The sequence below is a fragment of the Pseudophryne corroboree genome, chromosome 3 (genome assembly GCF_028390025.1).
Source record: "Pseudophryne corroboree isolate aPseCor3 chromosome 3, aPseCor3.hap2, whole genome shotgun sequence".
NCBI lineage: Eukaryota > Metazoa > Chordata > Amphibia > Anura > Myobatrachidae > Pseudophryne > Pseudophryne corroboree.
In genome coordinates, this window is record NC_086446.1 from 441735352 (window position 1) to 441750632 (window position 15281).

The window sequence follows — 15281 nt, forward strand, 5'->3', positions numbered from 1 at the left end:
CAAAATACACTGCCATATCAGCAAAAACTCAGGACTGCATTGGCCGGGAATCGATTCCGGGCCTCACGCGTGGCAGGCGAGAATTCAACCACTGAACCACCAATGCTCCACAGATGCTTAATTTTAGACTTACTCATGTACTTTACTGTACAAAACAAAGCAGGAGAGTCAGGATGCCTTGCCTTGCCTTGCCATCACCACAACTCCTCGGTTACCAAGCATTGCTAACTCAGTCGGTAAAGCATGAGACTCTTAATCTCAGGGTCGTGGGTTCGAGCCCCACATTGGGCGGATGTTTTTTTTCTTTTCCTGTACCATTGTATGTTGAACACTGTCAACTTGCACCACCACAGCACAAATGGCTGTCCTCACTTTCACAAAATGCAATGCCATATCAGCAAAAACTGAGAACTGCATTGTCCGGGAATCGAACCCAGGCCTCCCGCGTGACAGGCGAGAATTCTACCACTGAACCACCAATGCTCCACAGATGCTTAATTTTATACTTACTCGTGTACTTTAGTGTACAAAACAAAGCAGGAGAGTCAGGATGCCTTGCCTTGCCATCACCACAACTCCTCGGTTACCAAGCATTGCTAACTCAGTCGGTAAAGCATGAGACTCTTAATCTCAGGGTCGTGGGTTCGAGCCCCACATTGGGCAGATGTTTTTTTTCTTTTCCAGTACCATTGTATGTGGAACACTGTCAACTTGCACCACCACAGCGCAAATGGCTGTACTCACTTTCACAAAATGCACTGCCATATCAGCAAAAATTCAGGAATTCATTGGCCGGAAATCGAACCCGGGCCTCCCGCGTGGCAGGCGAGAATTCTACCACTGAACCACCAATGCTCCACAGATACTTAATTTTACACTTACTCGTGTACTTTAGTGTATGAAACAAAGCAGGAGTGTCAGGATGCCTTGCCTTGCCATCACCTCCATACATTCCCAACCAAGCCTGGCTAGCTCAGTCGGTAGAACATGAGACTCTTAATCTCAGGGTCGTGGGTTAGAGCCCCACATTGGGCGGATGTTTTTTCTTTTCCTGTACCATTGTATGTGGAACACTGTATACTTACACCACCACAGCGCAAATGGCTGTCCTCACTTTCACAAAATACACTGCCATATCAGCAAAAACTCAGGACTGCATTGGCCGGGAATCGAACCCGGCCCTCCCGCGTGGCAGGCAAGAATTCTACCACTGATCCACCAATGCTCCACAGATACTTAATTTTACACTTACTCGTGTACTTTAGTGTATGAAACAAAGCAGGAGTTTCAGGATGCCTTGCCTTGCCATCACCTCCATACATTCTCAACCAAGCCTGGCTAGCTCAGTCGGTAGAGCATGAGACTCTTAATCTCAGGGTCGTGGGTTCGAGCCCCACGTTGGGTGGATGTTTTTTCTTTTCCTGTACCATTGTATGTGGAACACTGTATACTTGCACCACAACAGCGCAAATGGCTGTCCTCACTTTCACAAAATACACTGCCATATCAGCAAAAACTCAAGACTGCATTGGCCGGGAATCGATTCCGGGCCTCACGCGTGGCAGGCGAGAATTCAACCATTGAACCACCAATGCTCCACAGATGCCTAATTTTACACTTACTCATGTACTTTAGTGTATAAAACAAAGCAGGAGTGTCAGGATGCCTTGCCTTGCCATCACCTCCAAGCCTACGTAACCAAGCCCGACTAGCACAGTCGCTAGAGCATAAGACTATTAATCTTAGGGTCATGTATTTGAGCTCCATGTTGGGCAGTTGTTTTTTTCTCTTCCTGTACCATTGTATGTGGAACAGTGTATACTTGCATCACCACAGCGCAAATGGCTGTCCTCACTTTCACAAAATGCACTGCCCTATCAGCAAAAACTCATGAATGTATTGACCGGGAATTGAACCCGGCCTCCCACGTGGACGGCTAGATTTCTACCATTGAACCACCAATGATCCACAGATGCTTAATTTTAGACTAACTCATGTACTTTAGTGTACAAAACAAAGCAGGAGAGTCAGGATGCCTTGCCTTGCCATCACCACAACTCCTCGGTTACCAAGCATTGCTAACTCAGTCGGTAAAGCATGAGACTCTTAATCTCAGGGTCGTTGGTTCGAGCCCCACATTGGGCGGATATTTTTTTTCTTTTCCTGTACCATTGTATGTGGAACACTGTCAACTTGCACCACCACAGCGCAAATGGCTGTCCTCACTTTCAAAAAATGCACTGCCATATCAGCAAAAACTCAGGACTGCATTGTCCGGGAATCGAACCCAGGCCTCCCGCATGGCAGGTGAGAATTCTACCACTGAACCACCAATGCTCCACAGATACTTAATTTTACACTTACTCGTGTACTTTAGTGTATGAAACAAAGCAGGAGTGTCAGAATGCCTTGCCTTGCCCTCACCTCCATATATTCTCAACCAAGCCTGGCTAGCTCAGTCGGTAGAACATGAGACTCTTGATCTCAGGGTCGTGGGTTCGAGCCCCACGTTGGGCGGATGTTTTTTCTTTTCCTGTACCATTGTATGTGGAACACTGTATACTTGCACCACCACAGCGCAAATGGCTGTCCTCACTTTCACAAAATACACTGCCATATCAGCAAAAACGCAGGACTGCATTGGCCGGGAATCGATTCCGGGCCTCACGCGTGGCAGGCGAGAATTCTACCATTGAACCACCAATGCTCCACAGATGTCTAATTTTACACTTACTCATGTACTTTAGTGTATAAAACAAAGCAGGAGTGTCAGGATGCCTTGCCTTGCCATCACCTCCAAGCCTACGTAACCAAGACCGACTAGCACAGTCGCTAGAGCATAAGACTATTAATCTTAGGGTCATGTATTTGAACACCATGTTGGGCAGTTGTTTTTTTCTCTTCCTGTACCATTGTATGTGGAACAGTGTATACTTGCATCACCACAGCGCAAATGGCTGTCCTCACTTTCACAAAATGCACTGCCCTATCAGCAAAAACTCATGAATGTATTGACCGGGAATTGAACCCGGCCTCCCACGTGGACGGCTAGATTTCTACCATTGAACCACCAATGATCCACAGATGCTTAATTTTAGACTAACTCATGTACTTTAGTGTACAAAACAAAGCAGGAGAGTCAGGATGCCTTGCCTTGCCATCACCTCCATACTTTCTCAATCAAGCCTGGCTAGCTCAGTCGGTAGAGCATGAGACTCTTAATCTCAGGGTCGTGGGTTCAAGCCCCACGTTAGGTGGATGTTTTTTCTTTTCCAGTACCATTGTATGTGGATACACTATATACTTGCACCACCACAGCGCAAATGGCTGTCCTCACTTTCACAAAATGCACTGCCATATCAGCAAAAATTCAGGACTGCATTGGCCAGGAATCGAACCTTGGCCTCCCGCGTGGCAGGCGAGAATTCTACCACTGAACCACCAATGCTCCACAGATACTTAATTTTACACTTACTCGTGTACTTTAGTGTATGAAACAAAGCAGGAGAGTCAGGATGCCTTGCCATCACCTCCATACATTCTCAACCAAGCCTGGCTAGCTCAGTCGGTAGAGCATGAGACTCTTAATCTCAGGGTCGTGGGTTCGAGCCACACGTTGGGCGGATGTTTTTTCTTTTCCTGTACCATTGTATGTGGAACACTGTAAACTTGCACCACCACAGCGCAAATGGCTGTCCTCACTTTCACAAAATACACTGCCATATCAGCAAAAACGCAGGACTGCATTGGTCGGGAATCGATTCCGGGCCTCACGCGTGGCAGGCGAGAATTATACCACTGAACCACCAATGCTCCACAGATGCCTAATTTTACACTTACTCATGAACATTAGTGTATAAAACAAAGCAGGAGTGTCAGGATGCCTTGCCTTGCCATCACCTCCAAGCCTACGTAACCAAGCCCGACTAGCACAGTCGCTAGAGCATAAGACTATTAATCTTAGGGTCATGTATTTGAGCTCCATGTTGGGCAGTTGTTTTTTTCTCTTCCTGTACCATTGTATGTGGAACAGTGTATTCTTGCATCACCACAGCGCAAATGGCTGTCCTCACTTTCACAAAATGCACTGCCCTATCAGCAAAAACTCAGGAATGTATTGATCGGGAATTAAACCCGGCCTCCCACGTGGCCGGCTAGATTTCTACCACTGAACCACCAATAATCCACAGATGCTTAATTTTAGACTTACTCATGTACTTTAGTGTACAAAACAAAGCAGGAGAGTCAGGATGCCTTGCCTTGCCATCACCTCCAAACATTCTCAATCAAGCCTGGCTAGCTCAGTCGGTAGAGCATGAGACTCTTAATCTCAGGGTCGTGGGTTCGAGCCCCACGTTGGGCGGATGTTTTTTCTTTTCCTGTACCATTGTATGTGGAACACTGTATACTTGCACCACCACAGCGCAAATGGCTGTCCTCACTTTCACAAAATACACTGCCATATCAGCAAAAACTCAGGACTGCATTGGCCGGGAATCGATTCCGGGCCTCACGCGTGGCAGGCGAGAATTCAACCACTGAACCACCAATGCTCCACAGATGCTTAATTTTAGACTTACTCATGTACTTTACTGTACAAAACAAAGCAGGAGAGTCAGGATGCCTTGCCTTGCCATCACCACAACTCCTCGGTTACCAAGCATTGCTAACTCAGTCGGTAAAGCATGAGACTCTTAATCTCAGGGTTGTGGGTTCGAGCCCCACATTGGGCGGATGTTTTTTTTCTTTTCCTGTACCATTGTATGTGGAACACTGTCAACTTGCACCACCACAGCACAAATGGCTGTCCTCACTTTCACAAAATGCACTGCCATATCAGCAAAAACTAAGAACTGCATTGTCCGGGAATCGAACCCGGGCCTCCCGCGTGACAGGCGAGAATTCTACCACTGAACCACCAATGCTCCACAGATACTTAATTTTATACTTACTCGTGTACTTTAGTGTATGAAACAAAGCAGGAGTGTCATGATGCCTTGCCATCACCTCCATACATTCGCAACCAAGCCTGGCTAGCTCAATCGGTAGAGCGTGAGACTCTTAATCTCAGGGTCGTGGGTTCGAGCCCCACATTGGGCGGATGTTTTTTCTTTTCCTGTACCATTGTATGTGGAACACTGTATACTTGCACCACAACAGCGCAAATGGCTGTCCTCACTTTCACAAAATGCACTGCCCTATCAGCAAAAACTCAGGAATGTAATGACCGGGAATTAAACCCGGCCTCCCACGTGGCCGGCTAGATTTCTACCACTGAGCCACCAATGATCCACAGATGCTTAATTTTAGACTTACTCATGTACTTTAGTGTACAAAACAAAGCAGGAGAGTCAGGATGCCTTGCCTTGCCATCACCACAACTCCTCGGTTACCAAGCATTGCTAACTCAGTCGGTAAAGCATGAGACTCTTAATCTCAGGGTCGTGGGTTCGAGCCCCACATTGGGCAGATGTTTTTTTTCTTTTCCAGTACCATTGTATGTGGAACACTGTATACTTACACCACCACAGCGCAAATGGCTGTCCTCACTTTCACAAAATACACTGCCATATCAGCAAAAACTCAGGACTGCATTGGCCGGGAATCGAACCAGGTCCTCCCGCGTGGCAGGCAAGAATTCTACCACTGAACCACCAATGCTCCACAGATACTTAATTTTACACTTACTCGTGTACTTTAGTGTATGAAACAAAGCAGGAGTTTCAGGATGCCTTGCCTTGCCATCACCTCCATACATTCTCAACTAAGCCTGGCTAGCTCAGTCGGTAGAGCATGAGACTCTTAATCTCAGGGTTGTGGGTTCGAGCCCCACGTTGGGTGGATGTTTTTTCTTTTCCTGTACCATTGTATGTGGAACACTGTATACTTGCACCACAACAGCGCAAATGGCTGTCCTCACTTTCACAAAATACACTGCCATATCAGCAAAAACTCAAGACTGCATTGGCCGGGAATCGATTCCGGGCCTCACGCGTGGCAGGCGAGAATTCTACCATTGAACCACCAATACTCCACAGATGCCTAATTTTACACTTACTCATGTACTTTAGTGTATAAAACAAAGCAGGAGTGTCAGGATGCCTTGCCTTGCCATCACCTCCAAGCCTACGTAACCAAGCCCGACTAGCACAGTCGCTAGAGCATAAGACTATTAATCTTAGGGTCATGTATTTGAGCTCCATGTTGGGCAGTTGTTTTTTTCTCTTCCTGTACCATTGTATGTGGTACAGTGTATACTTGCATCACCACAGCGCAAATGGCTGTCCTCACTTTCACAAAATGCACTGCCCAATCAGCAAAAACTCAGGAATGTATTGACTGGGAATTGAACCCGGCCTCCCACGTGGCCGGCTAGATTTCTACCACTGAACCACCAATGATCCACAGATGCTTAATTTTAGACTTACTCATGTACTTTAGTGTACAAAACAAAGCAGGAGAGTCAGGATGCCTTGCCTTGCCATCACCACAACTCCTCGGTTACCAAGCATTGCTAACTCAGTCGGTAAAGCATGAGACTCTTAATCTCAGGGTCGTGGGTTCGAGCCCCACATTGGGCGGATGTTTTTTTTCTTTTCCTGTACCATTGTATGTGGAACACTGTCAACTTGCACCACCACAGCGCAAATGGCTGTCCTCACTTTCACAAAATGCACTGCCATATCAGCAAACACTCAGGAATGCATTGGCCAGGAATCGAACCCAGGCCTCCCGCGTGGCAGGCGAGAATTCTACCACTGAACCACCAATGCTCCACAGATACTTAGTTTTACACTTACTCGTGTACTTTAGTATATGAAACAAAGCAGGAGTGTCAGGATGCCTTGCCTTGCCATCACCTCCAAGCCTACGTAACCAAGCCCGACTAGCACAGTCGCTAGAGCATAAGACTATTAATCTTAGGGTCATGTATTTGAGCTCCATGTTGGGCAGTTGTTTTTTTCTCTTCCTGTACCATTGTATGTGGAACAGTGTATACTTGCATCACCACAGCGCAAATGGCTGTCCTCACTTTCACAAAATGCACTGCCCTATCAGCAAAAACTCATGAATGTATTGACCGGGAATTGAACCCGGCCTCCCACGTGGACGGCTAGATTTCTACCATTGAACCACCAATGATCCACAGATGCTTAATTTTAGACTAACTCATGTACTTTAGTGTACAAAACAAAGCAGGAGAGTCAGGATGCCTTGCCTTGCCATCACCACAACTCCTCGGTTACCAAGCATTGCTAACTCAGTCGGTAAAGCATGAGACTCTTAATCTCAGGGTCGTGGGTTCGAGCCCCACATTGGGCGGATATTTTTTTTCTTTTCCTGTACCATTGTATGTGGAACACTGTCAACTTGCACCACCACAGCGCAAATGGCTGTCCTCACTTTCACAAAATGCACTGCCATATCAGCAAAAACTCAGGACTGCATTGTCCAGGAATCGAACCCAGGCCTCCCGCATGGCAGGTGAGAATTCTACCACTGAACCACCAATGCTCCACAGATACTTAATTTTACACTTACTCGTGTACTTTAGTGTATGAAACAAAGCAGGAGTGTCAGAATGCCTTGCCTTGCCATCACCTCCATACATTCTCATCCAAGCCTGGCTAGCTCAGTCGGTAGAACATGAGACTCTTGATCTCAGGGTCGTGGGTTCGAGCCCCACGTTGGGCGGATGTTTTTTCTTTTCCTGTACCATTGTATGTGGAACACTGTATACTTGCACCACCACAGCGCAAATGGCTGTCCTCACTTTCACAAAATACACTGCCATATCAGCAAAAACGCAGGAGTGCATTGGTCGGGAATCGATTCCGGGCCACACGCGTGGCAGGCGAGAATTCTACCACTGAACCACCAATGCTCCACAGATGCCTAATTTTACACTTACTCATGTACTTTAGTGTATAAAACAAAGCAGGAGTGTCAGGATGCCTTGCCTTGCCATCACCTCCAAGCATACGTAACCAAGCCCGACTAGCACAGTCGCTAGAGCATAAGACTATTAATCTTAGGGTCATGTATTTGAGCTCCATGTTGGGCAGTTGTTTTTTTCTCTTCCTGTACCATTGTATGTGGTACAGTGTATACTTGCATCACCACAGCGCAAATGGCTGTCCTCACTTTCACAAAAAGCACTGCCCAATCAGCAAAAACTCAGGAATGTATTGACTGGGAATTGAACCCGGCCTCCCACGTGGCCGGCTAGATTTCTACCACTGAACCACCAATGATCCACAGATGCTTAATTTTAGACTTACTCATGTACTTTAGTGTACAAAACAAAGCAGGAGAGTCAGGATGCCTTGCCTTGCCATCACCACAACTCCTCGGTTACCAAGCATTGCTAACTCAGTCGGTAAAGCATGAGACTCTTAATCTCAGGGTCGTGGGTTCGAGCCCCACATTGGGCGGATGTTTTTTTTCTTTTCCTGTACCATTGTATGTGGAACACTGTCAACTTGCACCACCACAGCGCAAATGGCTGTCCTCACTTTCACAAAATGCACTGCCATATCAGCAAAAACTCAGGACTGCATTGGCCGGAAATCGAACCCGGGCCTCTCGCGTGGTAGGCGAGAATTCTACCACTGAACCACCAATGCTCCATAGATACTTAATTTTACACTTACTCGTGTACTTTAGTGTATGAAACAAAGCAGGAGTTTCAGGATGCCTTGCCTTGCCATCACCTCCATACATTCTCAACCAAGCCTGGCTAGCTCAGTCGGTAGAACATGAGACTCTTGATCTCAGGGTCGTGGGTTCGAGCCCCACGTTGGGCGGATGTTTTTTCTTTTACTGTACCATTGTATGTGGAACACTGTATACTTGCACCACAACAGCGCAAATGGCTGTCCTCACTTTCACAAAATACACTGCCATATCAGCAAAAACTCAAGACTGCATTGGCCGGGAATCGATTCCGGGCCTCACGCGTGGCAGGCGAGAATTCTACCATTGAACCACCAATGCTCCACAGATGCCCAATTTTACACTTACTCATGTACTTTAGTGTATAAAACAAAGCAGGAGTGTCAGGATGCCTTGCCTTGCCATCACCTCCAAGCCTACGTAACCAAGCACGACTAGCACAGTCGCTAGAGCATAAAACTATTAATCTTAGGGTCATGTGTTTGAGCTCCATGTTGGGCAGTTGTTTTTTTCTCTTCCTGTACCATTGTATGTGGAACAGTGTATACTTGCATCACCACAGCGCAAATGGCTGTCCTCACTTTCACAAAATGCACTGCCCTATCAGCAAAAACTCAGGAATGTATTGACCGGGAATTGAACCCGGCCTCCCATGTGGCCGGCTAGATTTCTACCATTGAACCACCAATGATCCACAGATGCTTAATTTTAGACTAACTCATGTACTTTAGTGTACAAAACAAAGCAGGAGAGTCAGGATGCCTTGCCTTGCCATCACCACAACTCCTCGGTTACCAAGCATTGCTAACTCAGTCGGTAAAGCATGAGACTCTTAATCTCAGGGTCGTGGGTTCGAGCCCCACATTGGGCGGATATTTTTTTTCTTTTCCTGTACCATTGTATGTGGAACACTGTCAACTTGCACCACCACAGCGCAAATGGCTGTACTCACTTTCACAAAATGCACTGCCATATCAGCAAAAACTCAGGACTGCATTGGCCGGGAATCGAACCCAGGCCTCCCGCGTGGCAGGCAAGAATTCTACCACTGAACCACCAATGCTCCACAGATACTTAATTTTACACTTACTCATGTACTTTAGTATATGAAACAAAGCAGGAGTGTCAGGATGCCTTGCCTTGCCATCACCTCCATATATTCTCAACCAAGCCTGGCTAACTCAGTCGGTAGAGCATGAGACTCTTAATCTCAGGGTCGTGGGTTCGAGCCCCACGTTGGGCGGATGTTTTATCTTTTCCTGTACCATTGTATGTGGAACACTGTATACTTGCACCACCACAGCGCAAATGGCTGTCCTCACTTTCACAAAATGCACTGCCATATCAGCAAAAACACAGGACTGCATTGGCCGGGAATCGATTCCGGGCCTCACGCGTGGCAGGCGAGAATTCTACCACTGAACCACCAATGCTCCACAGATGCCTAATTTTACACTTACTCATGTACTTTAGTGTATAAAACAAAGCAGGAGTGTCAGGATGCCTTGCCTTGCCATCACCACAACTCCTCGGTTACCAAGCATTGCTAACTCAGTCGGTAAAGCATGAGACTCTTAATCTCAGGGTCGTGGGTTCGAGCCCCACATTGGGTGGATGTTTTTTTTCTTTTCCTGTACCATTGTATGTGGAACACTGTCAACTTGCACCACCACAGCGCAAATGGCTGTCCTCACTTTCACAAAATGCACTGCCATATCAGCAAAAATTCAGGACTGCATTGGCCGGGAATCGAACCAGGGCCTCCCGCGTGGCAAGCGAGAATTCTACCACTGAACCATCAATGCTCCACAGATACTTAATTTTACACTTACTTGTGTACTTTAGTGTATGAAACAAAGCAGGAGAGTCAGGATGCCTTGCCATCACCTCCATATATTCTCAACCAAGCCTGGCTAGCTCAGTCGGTAGAGCATGAGACTCTTATTCTCAGGGTCGTGGGTTCAAGCCCCACGTTAGGTGGATGTTTTTTCTTTTCCAGTACCATTGTATGTGGATACACTGTATACTTGCACCACCACAGCGCAAATGGCTGTCCTCACTTTCACAAAATACACTGCCATATCAGCAAAAACTCAGGACTGCATTGGCCGGGAATCGATTCCGGGCCTCACGCGTGGCAGGCGAGAATTCTACCACTGTACCACCAATGCTCCACAGATGCCTAATTTTACGCTTACTCATGTACTTTAGTGTATAAAACAAAGCAGGAGTGTCAGGATGCCTTGCCGTGTCATCACCTCCAAGCCTACGTAACCAAGCCCGACTAGCACAGTCGCTAGAGCATAAGACTATTAATCTTAGGGTCATGTATTTGAGCTCCATGTTGGGCAGTTGTTTTTTTCTCTTCCTGTACCATTGTATGTGGAACAGTGTATGCTTGCATCACCACAGCGCAAATGGCTGTCCTCACTTTCACAAAATGCACTGCCCTATCAGCAAAAACTCAGGAATGTATTGACCGGGAATTGAACCCGGCCTCCCACGTGGCCGGCTAGATTTCTACCACTGAACCACCAATGATCCACAGATGCTTAATTTTAGACTTACTCATGTACTTTAGTGTACAAAACAAAGCAGGAGAGTCAGGATGCCTTGCCTTGCCATCACCACAACTCCTTGGTTACCAAGCATTGCTAACTCAGTCGGTAAAGCATGAGACTCTTAATCTTAGGGTCGTGGGTTCGAGCCCCACATTGGGCGGATGTTTTTTTTCTTTTCCTGTACCATTGTATGTGGAACACTGTCAACTTGCACCACCACAGCGCAAATGGCTGTCCTCACTTTCACAAAATGCACTGCCATATCAGCAAAAACTGAGAACTGCATTGTCCGGGAATCAAACCCGGGCCTCCCGCGTGACAGGCGAGAATTCTACCACTGAACCACCAATGCTCCACAGATACTTAATTTTATACTTACTCGTGTACTTTAGAGTATGAAACAAAGCAGGAGTGTCAGGATGCCTTGCCATCACCTCCAACCATTCGCAACCAAGCCTGGCTAGCTCAATCGGTAGAGCGTGAGACTCTTAATCTCAGGGTCGTGGGTTCGAGCCCCACATTGGGCGGATGTCTTTACTTTTCCTGTACCATTGTATGTGGAGCAGTGTATACTTGCATCACCACAGCGCAAATGGCTGTCCTCACTTTCACAAAATGCACTGCCCTATCAGCAAAAACTCAGGAATGTATTGACCGGGAATTGAACCCGGCCTCCCGCGTGGCAGGCGAGAATTCTACCACTGAACCACCAATGCTCCACAGATACTTCATTTTACACTTACTCATGTACTTTAGTGTATAAAACAAAGCAGGAGTGTCAGGATGCCTTGCCTTGCCATCACCTCCAAGCCTACGTAACCAAGCCCGACTAGCACAGTCGCTAGAGCATAAGACTATTAATCTTAGGGTCATGTATTTGAGCTCCATGTTGGGCAGTTGTTTTTTTCTCTTCCTGTACCATTGTATGTGGAACAGTGTATACTTGCATCACCACAGCGCAAATGGCTGTCCTCACTTTCACAAAATGCACTGCCCTATCAGCAAAAACTCAGGAATGTATAGACCGGGAATTAAACCCGGCCTCCCACGTGGCCGGCAAGATTTCTACCACTGAACCACCAATGATCCACAGATGCTTAATTTTAGACTTACTCATGTACTTTAGTGTACAAAACAAAGCAGGAGAGTCAGGATGCTTTGCCTTGCCATCACCACAACTCCTCGGTTACCAAGCATTGCTAACTTAGTCGGTAAAGCATGAGACTCTTAATCTCAGGGTCGTGGGTTCGAGCCCCACATTGGGCGGATGTTTTTTTTCTTTTCCTGTACCATTGTATGTGGAACACTGTCAACTTGCACCACCACAGCGCAAATGGCTGTCCTCACTTTCACAAAATGCACTGCCATATCAGCACTGCATTGGCCGGGAATCAAACCAAGGCCTCCCGCACGGCAGGCGAGAATTCTACCACTGAACCACCAATGCTCCACAGATACTTAATTTTACACTTACTCGTGTACTTTAGTGTATGAAACAAAGCAGGAGTGTCAGGATGCCTTGCCTTGCCATCACCTCCATACATTCTCAACCAAGCCTGGCTAGCTCAGTCGGTAGAGCATGAGACTCTTAATCTCAGGGTCGTGGGTTCAATCCCCACGTTAGGTGGATGTTTCTTCTTTTCCAGTACCATTGTATGTGGATACACTGTATACTTGCACCACCACAGCGCAAATGGCTGTCCTCACTTTCACAAAATGCACTGCCATATCAGCAAAAAATCAGGACTGCATTGGCCTGGAATCGAACCCAGGCCTCCCGCATGGCAGGCGAGAATTTTACCACTGAGCCACCAATGCTCCACAGATAATTAATTTTACACTTACTCGTGTACTTTAGTGTATGAAACAAAGCAGGAGTGTCAGGATGCCTTGCCTTGCCATCACCTCCATACATTCTCAACCAAGCCTGGTTAGCTCAGTCGGTACAGCATGAGACTCTTAATCTCAGGGTCGTTGGTTCGAGCCCCACATTGGGCGGATGTTTTTTCTTTTCCTGTACCATTGTATGTGGAACACTGTATACTTGCACCACAACAGCGCAAATGACTGTCCTCACTTTCACAAAATACACTGCCATATCAGCAAAAACTCAAGACTGCATTGGCCGGGAATCGATTCCGGGCCTCACGCGTGGCAGGCGAGAATTCTACCACTGAACCACCAATGCTCCACAGATGCCTAATTTTACACTTACTCATGTACTTTAGTGTATAAAACAAAGCAGGAATGTCAGGATGCCTTGCCTTGCCATCACCTCCAAGCCTACTTAACCAAGCCCGACTAGCACAGTCGCTAGAGCATAAGACTATTAATCTTAGGGTCATGTATTTGAGCTCCATGTTGGGCAGTTGTTTTTTTTTCTCTTCCTGTACCATTGTATGTGGAACAGTGTATACTTGCATCACCACAGCGCAAATGGCTGTCCTCACTTTCACAAAATGCACTGCCCTATCAGCAAAAACTCAGGAATGTATTGTCCGGGAATTGAACCCGGCCTCCCACGTTGCCGGCTAGATTTCTACCCTTGAACCACCAATGATCCACAGATGCTTAATTTTAGACTTACTCATGTACTTTAGTGTACAAAACAAAGCAGGAGAGTCAGGATGCCTTGCCTTGCCATCACCACAACTCCTCGGTTACCAAGCATTGCTAACTCAGTCGGTAAAGCCTGAGACTCTTAATCTCAGGGTCGTGGGTTCGAGCCCCACATTGGGCGGATGTTTTTTTTCTTTTCCTGTACCATTGTATGTGGAACACTGTCAACTTGCACCACCACAGCGCAAATGGCTGTCCTCACTTTCACAAAATGCACTGCCATATCAGCAAAAACTCAGGACTGCATTGGCCGGGAATCGAACCCAGGCCTCCCGCGTGGCAGGCAAGAATTCTACCACTGAACCACCAATGCTGCACAGATACTTAATTTTACACTTACTTGTGTACTTTAGTGTATGAAACAAAGCAGGAGTGTCAGGATGCCTTGCCTTGCCATCACCTCCATACATTCTCAACCAAGCTTGGCTAGCTCAGTCGGTAGAGCATGAGACTCTTAATCTCAGGGTCGTGGGTTCGAGCCACACGTTAGGCGGATGTTTTTTCTTTTCCTGTACCATTGTATGTGGAACACTGTATACTTGCACCACCACAGCGCAAATGGCTGTCCTCACTTTCACAAAATACACTGCCATATCAGCAAAAACTCAGGACTGCATTGGTCGGGAATCGATTCCGGGCATCACGCGTGGCAGGCGAGAATTCTACCACTGAACCACCAATGCTCCACAGATGCCTAATTTTACACTTACTCATGTACTTTAGTGTATAAAACAAAGCAGGAGTGTCAGGATGCCTTGCCTTGCCATCACCACAACTCCTCGGTTACCAATCATTGCTAACTCAGTCGGTAAAGCATGAGACTCTTAATCTCAGGGTCGTGGGTTCGAGCCCCACATTGGGCGGATGTTTTTTTTCTTTTCCTGTACCATTGTATGTGGAACACTGTCAACTTGCACCACCACAGCGCAAATGGCTGTCCTCATTTTCACAAAATGCACTGCCATATCAGCAAAATTTCAGGACTGCATTGGCCGGGAATCGAACAAAGGCCTCCCGCGTGGCAGGCGAGAATTCTACCACTGAACCACCAATGCTCCACAGATACTTAATATTACACTTACTCGTGTACTTTAGTGTATGAAACACAGCAGGAGAGTCAGGATGCCTTGCCATCACCTCCATACATTCTCAACCAAGCCTGGCTAGCTCAGTCGGTAGAGCATGAGACTCTTAATCTCAGGGTCGTGGGTTCGAGCCACACGTTGGGTGGATGTTTTTTCTTTTCCTGTACCATTGTATGTGGAACACTGTATACTTGCACCACAACAGCGCAAATGGCTGTCCTCACTTTCACAAAATACACTGCCATATCAGCAAAAACTCAGGACTGCATTGGCCGGGAATCGATTCCGGGCCTCACGCGTGGCAGGCGAGAATTCTACCACTGAACCACCAATGCTCCAC

At 46.9% G+C, this 15281-nt stretch overlaps 24 non-coding genes across 24 annotated transcripts; 15 read left to right on the top strand and 9 right to left on the bottom strand.

The window, feature by feature from the left end:
* Positions 1-412: 412 nt before the first annotated feature.
* Positions 413-483, bottom strand: TRNAD-GUC (transfer RNA aspartic acid (anticodon GUC)). The gene has a single exon. It is a non-coding gene; the product is annotated as a tRNA-Asp (tRNA).
* An 849-nt stretch (positions 484-1332) lies between these two features.
* TRNAK-CUU (transfer RNA lysine (anticodon CUU)) lies at positions 1333-1405 on the top strand. The gene has a single exon. It is a non-coding gene; the product is annotated as a tRNA-Lys (tRNA).
* Positions 1406-2444: 1039 nt separating this feature from the next.
* TRNAK-CUU (transfer RNA lysine (anticodon CUU)) lies at positions 2445-2517 on the top strand. The gene has a single exon. It is a non-coding gene; the product is annotated as a tRNA-Lys (tRNA).
* Positions 2518-3184: 667 nt separating this feature from the next.
* Positions 3185-3257, top strand: TRNAK-CUU (transfer RNA lysine (anticodon CUU)). The gene has a single exon. It is a non-coding gene; the product is annotated as a tRNA-Lys (tRNA).
* A 120-nt stretch (positions 3258-3377) lies between these two features.
* TRNAG-GCC (transfer RNA glycine (anticodon GCC)) lies at positions 3378-3448 on the bottom strand. Its single transcript has one exon. It is a non-coding gene; the product is annotated as a tRNA-Gly (tRNA).
* Positions 3449-3550: 102 nt separating this feature from the next.
* On the top strand, positions 3551-3623 carry TRNAK-CUU (transfer RNA lysine (anticodon CUU)). The gene has a single exon. It is a non-coding gene; the product is annotated as a tRNA-Lys (tRNA).
* A 667-nt stretch (positions 3624-4290) lies between these two features.
* TRNAK-CUU (transfer RNA lysine (anticodon CUU)) lies at positions 4291-4363 on the top strand. Its single transcript has one exon. It is a non-coding gene; the product is annotated as a tRNA-Lys (tRNA).
* A 491-nt stretch (positions 4364-4854) lies between these two features.
* Positions 4855-4925, bottom strand: TRNAD-GUC (transfer RNA aspartic acid (anticodon GUC)). The gene has a single exon. It is a non-coding gene; the product is annotated as a tRNA-Asp (tRNA).
* A 102-nt stretch (positions 4926-5027) lies between these two features.
* On the top strand, positions 5028-5100 carry TRNAK-CUU (transfer RNA lysine (anticodon CUU)). Its single transcript has one exon. It is a non-coding gene; the product is annotated as a tRNA-Lys (tRNA).
* A 668-nt stretch (positions 5101-5768) lies between these two features.
* On the top strand, positions 5769-5841 carry TRNAK-CUU (transfer RNA lysine (anticodon CUU)). The gene has a single exon. It is a non-coding gene; the product is annotated as a tRNA-Lys (tRNA).
* Positions 5842-6702: 861 nt separating this feature from the next.
* On the bottom strand, positions 6703-6773 carry TRNAG-GCC (transfer RNA glycine (anticodon GCC)). The gene has a single exon. It is a non-coding gene; the product is annotated as a tRNA-Gly (tRNA).
* An 849-nt stretch (positions 6774-7622) lies between these two features.
* Positions 7623-7695, top strand: TRNAK-CUU (transfer RNA lysine (anticodon CUU)). Its single transcript has one exon. It is a non-coding gene; the product is annotated as a tRNA-Lys (tRNA).
* An 861-nt stretch (positions 7696-8556) lies between these two features.
* TRNAG-ACC (transfer RNA glycine (anticodon ACC)) lies at positions 8557-8627 on the bottom strand. Its single transcript has one exon. It is a non-coding gene; the product is annotated as a tRNA-Gly (tRNA).
* A 107-nt stretch (positions 8628-8734) lies between these two features.
* Positions 8735-8807, top strand: TRNAK-CUU (transfer RNA lysine (anticodon CUU)). Its single transcript has one exon. It is a non-coding gene; the product is annotated as a tRNA-Lys (tRNA).
* An 861-nt stretch (positions 8808-9668) lies between these two features.
* On the bottom strand, positions 9669-9739 carry TRNAG-GCC (transfer RNA glycine (anticodon GCC)). The gene has a single exon. It is a non-coding gene; the product is annotated as a tRNA-Gly (tRNA).
* A 107-nt stretch (positions 9740-9846) lies between these two features.
* Positions 9847-9919, top strand: TRNAK-CUU (transfer RNA lysine (anticodon CUU)). The gene has a single exon. It is a non-coding gene; the product is annotated as a tRNA-Lys (tRNA).
* Positions 9920-10583: 664 nt separating this feature from the next.
* Positions 10584-10656, top strand: TRNAK-CUU (transfer RNA lysine (anticodon CUU)). Its single transcript has one exon. It is a non-coding gene; the product is annotated as a tRNA-Lys (tRNA).
* Positions 10657-11518: 862 nt separating this feature from the next.
* Positions 11519-11589, bottom strand: TRNAD-GUC (transfer RNA aspartic acid (anticodon GUC)). Its single transcript has one exon. It is a non-coding gene; the product is annotated as a tRNA-Asp (tRNA).
* Positions 11590-11691: 102 nt separating this feature from the next.
* TRNAK-CUU (transfer RNA lysine (anticodon CUU)) lies at positions 11692-11764 on the top strand. The gene has a single exon. It is a non-coding gene; the product is annotated as a tRNA-Lys (tRNA).
* Positions 11765-11883: 119 nt separating this feature from the next.
* On the bottom strand, positions 11884-11953 carry TRNAG-GCC (transfer RNA glycine (anticodon GCC)). Its single transcript has one exon. It is a non-coding gene; the product is annotated as a tRNA-Gly (tRNA).
* An 838-nt stretch (positions 11954-12791) lies between these two features.
* Positions 12792-12864, top strand: TRNAK-CUU (transfer RNA lysine (anticodon CUU)). Its single transcript has one exon. It is a non-coding gene; the product is annotated as a tRNA-Lys (tRNA).
* A 1234-nt stretch (positions 12865-14098) lies between these two features.
* On the bottom strand, positions 14099-14169 carry TRNAG-GCC (transfer RNA glycine (anticodon GCC)). Its single transcript has one exon. It is a non-coding gene; the product is annotated as a tRNA-Gly (tRNA).
* A 107-nt stretch (positions 14170-14276) lies between these two features.
* Positions 14277-14349, top strand: TRNAK-CUU (transfer RNA lysine (anticodon CUU)). Its single transcript has one exon. It is a non-coding gene; the product is annotated as a tRNA-Lys (tRNA).
* Positions 14350-15013: 664 nt separating this feature from the next.
* On the top strand, positions 15014-15086 carry TRNAK-CUU (transfer RNA lysine (anticodon CUU)). The gene has a single exon. It is a non-coding gene; the product is annotated as a tRNA-Lys (tRNA).
* Positions 15087-15281: the final 195 nt, after the last annotated feature.